The sequence below is a fragment of the Cynocephalus volans genome, chromosome X (assembly GCF_027409185.1).
Source record: "Cynocephalus volans isolate mCynVol1 chromosome X, mCynVol1.pri, whole genome shotgun sequence".
In the NCBI taxonomy this organism is placed as follows: Eukaryota; Metazoa; Chordata; class Mammalia; order Dermoptera; family Cynocephalidae; genus Cynocephalus; species Cynocephalus volans.
Window position 1 is genome coordinate 166,168,528 of NC_084478.1, and position 9,804 is coordinate 166,178,331.

General features: G+C 48.0%; 1 pseudogene; it reads left to right on the plus strand.

Moving 5' to 3' along the window:
* The first annotated feature begins 7,478 nt into the window (after positions 1 to 7,478).
* LOC134367763 (protein EOLA2-like) lies at positions 7,479 to 8,960 on the plus strand (annotated as a pseudogene).
* Positions 8,961 to 9,804: the final 844 nt, after the last annotated feature.

Genomic DNA, 9,804 nt, shown 5'->3' on the forward strand with positions numbered 1-9,804 from the left:
AAGTCAGAAAAAGAAGAGTAAAATGTAAGAAAGAACATATGAAAGGAATAGAAATCAGTCACATATATGCTAGATATTAATACAGTTACTTTAATAAGAAATGTTTGATACAGGCCAGGAATACGAAATGAGTGTGAAAGGAAGTATGTAGCACAGAAAGAGGAAAATTGGAGGGGAAATGCTCCCGGCATACATACCTCATTGACACTAAAGTTAAAGGATGGCTGTGGACAGGTTTCAAGATTGTTTACATGAGGGTCCTTCAAAAGGCTCATAGAAAGATTTATATTATATTTTTTATTTTTATTTTTTGACCACTGGCTGATACAGGGATCTGAACCATTGCCCTTGGTGTTAGATATTATCTTTTAATTCTATTTTTCCATGAACTTTTTGAAGTACTTTTGTACTGGAGGAATAATAGACACAGAGACCAATGAAACAAAATAGAGAACCTGGAAATTGATCGACACAAATATATTTAATTAATTTTAATTTTAGCAACTTTACTGTGATATAATTCACATACCATACAGTTCACCTAAATAAAACCCCAAATCCTTGTGCCCTTTAGTTGTCACTCCCCATCTCCCAATCCCCAATCCCCAGCCCTAATACACCACTACTCTCTGTCTGTGTCCATTTCCCTGTTCGTGAATGGAGTCATATAATATGTGATCTTTGTGGTAAGTTTCTTTCACTTAGTGTATGTTTTCAAGGTTCATCCATGTTGTTACATGTATCAGTACTTCTTTTCTTTTTATGGCCACATAATATTTCATTATATGGATGTGCCACATTTTGTGTATCCATTCATCATGTGGTAGACATTTGAGTTGTTTCTACCTTTTGGCTATTATGGATAATGCTACTATAAACATTCATGTAAAAGTTTCTGGGGACATATTTTTAATTTATCTTGGGAGTATACTAGGAATGTAATTGGTAGGCCATACAGTAACTTTACACTTGAGGAACTGTCAATCTGTTTTCAAAAGCAGCCACAATGTTTTACATAGCCGCGAGTAGGGTATGAGTGGTATAATTTCTCCACATTCTTGCTAATGTTTGTTGTCATCAGATATTTTGATTCTAGGTGTCCTATTGAGTTTGAGGTGGTATTTCATTGTGGTTTTGATGTGCATTTAATTGCTGACTAACAATGCCAAACATCTTCTCTTCTGATTATTGGCCGTTTGTATGTCTATCTTGAAGAAATTTCTATTTAGATGATTTGCCCATTTTAAAACTGGATTATTGTTTTTTTAATTATTGATTTATAAGGATTCTATATGTATGATAGTATATATAAAATTGGCAAATGTCTTCTCCCATTCTGTAAGTAGTCTTTTTCCTTTCCTGATGGAGTCCTTTGAAGCACGAAAGACTTTAATTTCCATGAGGTCCAATTTATCTATTTTATCTCTTGTTGTTAATGCTTTTTGTGACATATCTAGAAATCCTTTGCCAAATCTAAGGTCATGAAGGTTTACACCTATGTTTTCTTCAAGGAGTTTTATAATAATACCTCTTACATTTAGGTCCTTTATTCATTTTGAGTTAAGTTTTGTATATGGAGTGAGGTAAGGATCCAACTTTATTCCTTTGCATGTGGCTATCCAGTTGTCCTAGCACTATTGGTTGAAAAGATTATTATTTCTCCCAGTGGGTGTTGTTGACATCCTTGTTAAAATCAGTTGTCCACAGAGACGAGAGTTTATTTCTCAATTATATTTCATTGATCTATAAATCTTCCCTGGTAACACTACTACACTGTCTTGACTACAGTTGCTTTGTAATAAGTTTTGAAATCAGGACGTGTCAGTCTTCTCAGTTTGTTCTAATTCAAGATTGTGTTGGCTAACCTGGGTACAATTAATTTTTGACAAAGAAGCAAAATCAGTGCAATAGAGGAAGGATAGCATTTTCAACCAATAGTGCTGGAACAATTGGACATCCATCAGCAAAAAAATGAACCTCCTTCTAAACTTCATACCTTATACAAATTTAAGTCAAATTGGTTATGGACTTAAGTGTAAAATGCAAAACTGTGCAACTTTTAGAACAGATTACAGTAAAAATATTCAAGAAGTAAGATGTGGTGAAGAGCTCTAAACGTGGCAGTAAAATCACAATCTATAAAAGAAAAAAGCGAACTTCATTAATATTAACGTCTGATCTGTGAAAAATACTGTTAAGAGAATTAAAATGTATGCGAACCATATATTCCACAAAAGTCCAGAGTCTTGAATATGTAAAGAGCTCTCATTAGGGAAATGCAAATTAAAACCACCATTAATTGTTACTATATACCTATTAGAACAGCTAAAATAGGAAATAATAACAATACCAAATGCAGGCAAAGATGCAGATTTACTGGATCACTCATACATTGCTGGTGGGAATGTAAAACAGAACAGTCACTCTAGAAAATAGTTTTGCAATTCCTTTGAAAGTAAAAATGGAGTAGCATATGACCTAGCAATTTCATTTTTGGGAATTTATCCCAGAGATATAAAACTTATTTTTACATAGAAACCTGCATAGAAATGTCATAGCAGCTTTACTTATGATAGGAAAAACTGGGAAACAACCCAGATGTCCTTTAATGGTAGAAAAAATAAACAAACTGTGGTACATCTATGCAGTAAAAAACTACCACTGACTGTTATAGTTGCAATTTCATAAATCATGGTTGAGAATTTACTGCGTATTCATACTAGTACAGAAAAGGAGCCAGAATTATCTTGGCCATTTCTGCGAGATTATATAATATATACACACCCTTGATTCTGACAGGGGCACATAGATATTTTGTATTCTGTCAACTGCACTGCAGGGGAAATGATTTGGGGAAATGGTACTTCCGTGTGGTCAAGGTCACATAGGGTTGCTGAAAGTACAAAATATACTGACCGATATGCTAAAGGCATTTAAGGAATATCTCTCCATTTTGTCATCCTACGTATTAGGGATGACATATGTAAATACTGTAAAAAAGTGAAAGTTGTCCTTTGGTTTTGTCTATAATTCACATTTCCCTTCCACTGCTGTGTCCCTTCCCCTAACAGTACTCTTACTGGACGTGATTATACTTACTAAAGAGTACAGTAAGTAACAATTTACTTCTCTGGGTCTACCTTTAGACATTAAACTCCCAGATAGGTCTCTGCCTTAATGATGTTGGGGTCAGTCATTTCTAACAATGTGCCTGAATTATAATAGCCCCTCAACGTTCACCTCTTAAGTTTATGGTCGATGTGTACACGTACCCTAAATTTTATGAAATCATGAGGTACATTTTCGAATTTCTCCCAGATTTAGAACAAAACTTCCCATCATGAGAATTCAAACAGCTGTTGTTTCATGCACAGATGGTGACCCTCAGCATTCAACGATTGTGAAAACTTGAAGGCAAAGATCTGGAACATGGTGAAGCTCTGTGACATCAGGTACAGGAGAGTAACTGTAATTCCAGAAGAAGAAATCAAGTCCGGGATCCCCTCTCCACCAAGTGCTCATCTCAGTAATATTTTTTTCCTTGTGTCTTCACTCAAGGATCATCCTGGGCCACTATTTATGCACCTGTCAATTAACAAGAATAAAGACCAGTGTAATAGTGTAAATGCGACTGTGAAAACTTTAAATAAACCCACTCATAACTTATTTTACTTTGAATATATTATTGCTAATTAATAACCGAGGCAGGATTAGTTTCCAAACTTCATAAATAGCTCCTACAGCAGGATAAGTCACTCTCCTAGAAGAAAAAACCAAACCGACCAAACAGTATTTGAAGGGAGACCAAGGATTTGGGTCAAGGTCCTCCCAGACTGGCGGTGCCCCGCACATTTGGCAGGAGCAAAGCGGAACCGTCCCTGGAGGAGAGCACCCTCACCCAGGGCCTCAGAGGCAAAGAAACAAAGGGAGGAAGGTGGCCACCTTCTCAAAGGCGAAGGAGGGAGGCAGAGGAAGAGAAGTGGTGACAGGCACAGAGAAGGAACGGAGTCACGTAGAAATCACGCTGAGCATGAAGGATCAGCTCAGGAGGAGAGCATCTGCACTAGAGAGGGACTGCTGAGGCAGGGATGCTGAGGAAAGAGAGGAGCAGTGGCATTCCTGGGGACAGGCCTGGCCTGAGAGGCTGGCCTCCCACGGCCGTGCCAAGGAAAGGGACCAGAAACACAGCGCGAAGGCTCAGAAGGCCACTGGGGTGGACAGAGACTTCCGCACATGCTCCCCGGGGACATGCCAAGTGCTGTGGTGTCAGAAAAGTAAGCCACGTTCTGGTGGGACAGTTGGTTGTAAAGAGTGATCCTTGGAAAGGACAAGGACTTCCTGAAAGGAGGACATGTGGCAGGGTGGGGAGGGAATCCTGGTGTGGAGAAGAAAGCAGAGCCTGAGGAGGGGACTCACTCATGACCCCAGGAATCCGGGGAAGGCGAGTCTGTGCTAGCACGGTGACCCAAGGCACAGTGGCCGAGCTGGAGCAGAGGCAGGAGACAGGGAAGGCCCCAGCTGTCTGCAGTACTCTAGCCTCTGCCTGGGGGCTCCAGAGTGCCATGGAAGGGTCACAGAGCGAAAGGTCGGAGCAGGGTACCAGTGAAGGGGTGAAGGCTGACCTGCGAAGACATGGCCTGTGTGGGGGGAGGGAAGACCTGTTCCCGCCAGAACTGTGGGAATGAGGGCATGGGAAGCTGCAGGTGAAGACAGTGTGACACGGAGGTCAGAAGTCAGGTCGTTGCCACATCTGCAGCTCACTTGTTACCTGTCATGATAATCAAGACTGAGATGCATTTCACAGGGGTGGCCAAAGGCCACCCTCCCCATCCATACCTGCGACCCAGCGAAGTGGTTCTTCCCAGGGTCACCCACCACCATGGCGGGGAACTAGCCTTGGGGCTGCTGCCCTGAGCCCCTGCTCCTTGTCACAGATCAGACTTCTGCTGTTTTCACCACTCTAGTGACACTGCACAGGACATGTGAGTGGCACCTACTCCTCACCATGCCCATGAAAGTGAGGAGCAGCTGGCAGAGTCCGAAGAGGAAGTGCTGTGACAGCACAGCCATGGCTGTCCCCACTAGAAGCCATGTATTGTATCCGGCTCATTAGGGAAGTTCCAGCTCTTCCACCAACAGGAAACGGGAGCAAGGACAGCAGTCCACCAGTAAGGGGACGCTCACTCATGATTTGACACTGCTCCAGGGAGGAGCCGCGGGTTCGGCATAAGTTGGCAAGCTTGGGTGGGGAAAGGATTCCAGGAGGGGACACTGGCGTGGATGACAATTGGAGCTGCTGATATTTCGGGTCCTTCGCAACCCTGAGACCTATGTCCCATGGAGAAGGGAACTTGTCCCCCTCACCTCATGTCCTCGAACTTCCCCAGGGACAGAGCAGGTGCATCTCACAAGAATAGAAGAGCAAGCCGTCCTCTGTTGATCCAACATTTACTACCCAGCTCCCGTGTCCTGGGCACCCGGCTTACCGCAATGAGTGACCCACAGGACTTACCCTCAAGGAACGTGGAGACGCTGGATGGCCGACTCTTGCAGTGATTACAACCCTGGGTTACAAAAGCCTGATGGAGGGAGGGTGGGGGCAAGGCAGAAAGTGCTACCCGAATTCAGAGACAAAACTACCTAACATTTGGGGGGTGGGAGGGGCAGTGAATGTGACTTTAATCTTGGGCCCTGAAGGAGGACAAGGGTCTTCCAGGTCGAGAGGAGGCGGTGCTTCCAGGCTGTGGAAATGGCCTGAGAGAAAGCAAGGCAGGGCAGGCTGGGTCAGGGACTAGTGACCAGGCAGCACAATGTGACCCAGCACAGTGTTAGGCGATAATGCTGGAGCGAGCTGGGGCCGACTGCAGCAGGGAAGGCTTGGCAGTTTTCTCAATAGGGGGCTGATGGCAGTCTGATGACGACTGAGATTTACAGAGAGGCTAGGAGCAAGCAGAGCCCGCATGGGGGGTTCAGCCCTGCAGTGCAAGCCTCAGTCTATGGCCTCGTGGACCCCAGGCAAGTGCTACTGCTCCTCTTGCAGCTTCCATGCCCTCTGGAGTGCCCTCTGGGGTACACACAGGGGGTCGGGATAGGTCGCTGAGGACTTGGGTTGCCATTCAGACCCTTCCCTGAGAGTGCAGCACAGACGTGCCTAAGCTCCCTCCAGCAGCTCCACCCCAGCTCCTCCTTGTACAGCTCTTGTACCGTCAGCTCCTCCTCTAAATCTCTCCACCAGGGGGCCCTGCTCCACCTGCAGCCCCGCCCCCAGTTCCTCCTACTGCAGCCCCGCCCCCAGTTCCTCCTACTGCAGCCCCGCCCCCAGATCCTCCTTCTGCCGCCCCGGCCCCTTCACCACCTCCTGAAGCCCCTCGCCCAGCTCTTCCTCCCGTAGCTCCGCCCCCAGCTCTTCCTCCCTCAGCCCCGCACCATCTCCTTCGAATGCAGCTCTGCCCCCAACTCTTCCACCTGCAGACCCGCCCTCAGTTCCTTCACTTGCAGCCCGACACCCAGTACTTCCTCCTACAGCCCCACCCCCAGTTCCTCCACCTGTAGCCCCGCCCCCATTTCCTCCTCCCTCAGCCCCGCCCCTAGCTCCTCCTTCTGCAACCCCGCCCCAAGCTCCTCTTCCCCCAGCTCTTTCTCACAGCCCAGCTTACCCAGCAGCTCCGCCCCAGCTCCTCCTTGTCCTCAGCAGTTGAGTGGGCCTGGCAGTGACGGTTAAACCCGATGATGCACGGATCGTGCCCACCCCAGGGCCTGTCACAAAGAAGGTGTGTGTGCACTGGGGCTAGTTGTTCTCGTTCTCATTATTTCTTTCTCAGGGCTCAGGTCTGGGACAGGGGAAGGGGTTTGAACACGGTGGCACCTGAAGGAATCGGGAGAAGACACCTGACGGGACCACCTGAGGTTACAGGTCACTCCGAGGGCTGAGCTGTGCTTGGATAGGAAGGACTTGTTCTCAGCAGCCCTGCGGTAGGAGCCAGGAAGCTCAGGGCCTGCGGTGCCTGGGGCTGGCACAGCCAGGGAGCTGAGAGTATCCGGCGATGTCTGGGTTTGGGGAGGGCAGCAGGAGAAGAAGCAGAGCCCAGGACTGTCCCTGTGTGCTGCCAGAGGACTGAATCCAGCCCCGACTCTCACTAGCCCACACTCCACTGTGTTCCCCTCGGACTTAATGACCTCTGTCGTAGCACTGACCACACGCTATCCTGCCTGTGCCTTTTTCTAGCTGTCCCTGCCATAGTCCGTGAGCTCTCCGAGCATTCCATCAGGTGGATCTGAGTCACCCAAATCCCAGCCTTCCCAGTCCCAGTCTTCCCTTGGGCCTGCTGTGCTGACAGATGGAAGCAATGAACCATCGAGGTCAGTGGGGATTCAGGGCACCTGGGAAACGTGGTGAAGGTCGGGCCCACTTGCCGTGAGCTTGGAGGACTGGTGTGTGACGATCTTCTGTGTTCCCACAGACCACCGAGTCCCAGAGAGCTTGCAGAAGATGAAGATCTGTTGCCTCTCCTTCCAGCAGCCTTATGCTGGCTTTGTCTTAAACGGGGTCAAGACCTTGGAGACATGTTGGTGTCCCCTGCTGGGCAGCCACCTGAACCATACCATCGCCATCCACATTGCTCACAGGGACAGGGAAGACGACGCCTGTCGGGAGCTGCTGCAGGGGAGGCTCGGGATGACGCCTCCTCAGATTCGGGCCTTGCTTCCGGAAGGGGAAATGTTTGGCCGAGTAGTGGTAGCTGGTGAGTGACAATGTGCCGATCGTTGTACAGATGAGTCCAAGAGCTGCCAATCTGGATCTGGCTGGGGACTTTTGGGGCTTTTCTTTTGTTTTGAACTGGTTTGTGTGTTTGCTGCAGTTTTGTTAAGCAATGCACGTTGAAGGGGGCAGCAAGGGGCCCTGGGCTGGGGTCTGCAGGCCCAGCTTGCCTCAAGTCCGGTAAATCATTTTTCTGCTCTGGGCCTCGGTCTCCTCTTCTGATCTGTGAGGCTGAGTCAGGTCCATGATGTCATGTGGTGCTGGGCTGTGCATGTGCGTGTGTGGGGCAGAGACCACCAGAGGCAGCACAGCACATTGTGCGGGTCGGCTGCCTGCCTGGCTTCACATGCCTGCCCTGTCCCCACCACCAATGGCACCCTAGGCTAATCCCTTCACCTCCGTGGGTGGTTGAGGGCCCACATCCACACCTGTCCCTGGTGACCTGCGTCAGAGCCGCGTTGTCTCCATGTTCCTGGGCAGTGGCTGGTGCCCTTCCATTCTGAAACTCCTACCCTCAGCAGTCTTGCTGGCGCCTGCATGTTATTTGTGTCGCTTCACAGAGGAGCAAGCCCTGTCCTCTTCATTTCTGGAGCCTTCCCTCTGCCTCACCCAGGATTCTCGGAACATGTTTGGCTCATCATCTGTGCTCCGTGAGAAGGCCCTGCTGCCCTTCCTGTCCTTTTGGTGATGTCATCTAAGTCTGTAGCGGCCATAATTTTGAATAACCAAGTTGTCACACTGCCGGCCTTGGTTTATGGAAGGGAAAACCACCTTTGTGTTTCTCTCTTTGTGCACAAGGCTCGTTGACATTGGCGAAATGTTGGAGTGTCCTAAAAACTTAGCTCCTGAGGATGTTGTGGAATTGGAAAAGCAAGCTGTCCTGACCAACCTGCAGCAGAAGTACCTGACTGTGATTTCCACCCCAGGTGGTTACTGGAGCCCTTACCTAGCAAAGGCGGAAAGGATATATTCCAGGTTCACATCCCAGAGCACCTGATCCCTTTCAGCCTGAAGGTGTGACGTGTGTGGGCTCCTGAGAGGAATGTAGCTGAGAAACCAGCTAAATAATGGCACCGTTGATTTGCCATCTTGGCGCATGTGCATGTAGATCAGGTTAAGTGTGAATTACCCCTGTGTTGTACCATGCTTCCTACTACATGGCGTTCACAGAAACGGGTTTCTGTTGTCACAAGAAGGGAATAGGGGGTGTTGCTGGTCATTTTGTTCCTACTGATGTCTGGATTGTAGAAATAAATGTGTCAAAGTGAACTGTGAAGTGTTTGGGGCTCCTTTATGTTTCCGCAGTCTTTGTTCTGGTCAAAACTCATCAGCTGTTTGATCAGCATCCTTGTGACTTTTGTAAAGCGTGGGTCCAGGCACTGAATGGTTGCTCAGCAGTGACCAGCCATCAATAGCCTGACTCATCCAGGAGGAAGATGACATCAGACTTAGAAACTTGCAGCTGTCCATCCTTCCAGATTCCTCTAGGTCTCTTGTACACACATCTTCCACTCATCAAGGCCAATTGTTCATGAAGCCCGTGATGTTTTTGTGCTTTCCCAGCAAAGTTTCTAGTGGTCGTTAGCTATGAGGATCATGGGCTTTCTCCCCAGGCACGGACTGGAGTGGCTGGTCTCTTCTGAGCCAGGACACAGTGGTTGTACCTCCCTTGGCAGATGGGGCAGCCTCTTTGTAGGGCCCCTGGGTGCTGAGTTGGGAAACTCAGCTGTGGAACAGAAACTTCCTGTCAACAGTGTGGGGACAGCGATGAGGAAGGAATCTCCTGTCTCAAGGTACGGGAATAATGTAAGGTGATGCTCCCAAGGTCAGGAGTGAGGCTGTTCTGTCTCCTGAACAGCAGGCAAGTCTCAGGGGACGGGATCTTGCTGGGCGAGCCCTCACAGTTTCTAGCAAATCCTTTGCTGAGTGTGTGGAAATGCTGCTGCCTCAAATGGAAGAGGACAACGGGGACCAAGCCTGTCCTGGGCAAGGTCTTTAGCCTCATGTCAGTGAGACATGTGTGGTATAGACGGTTAGAAGAGACA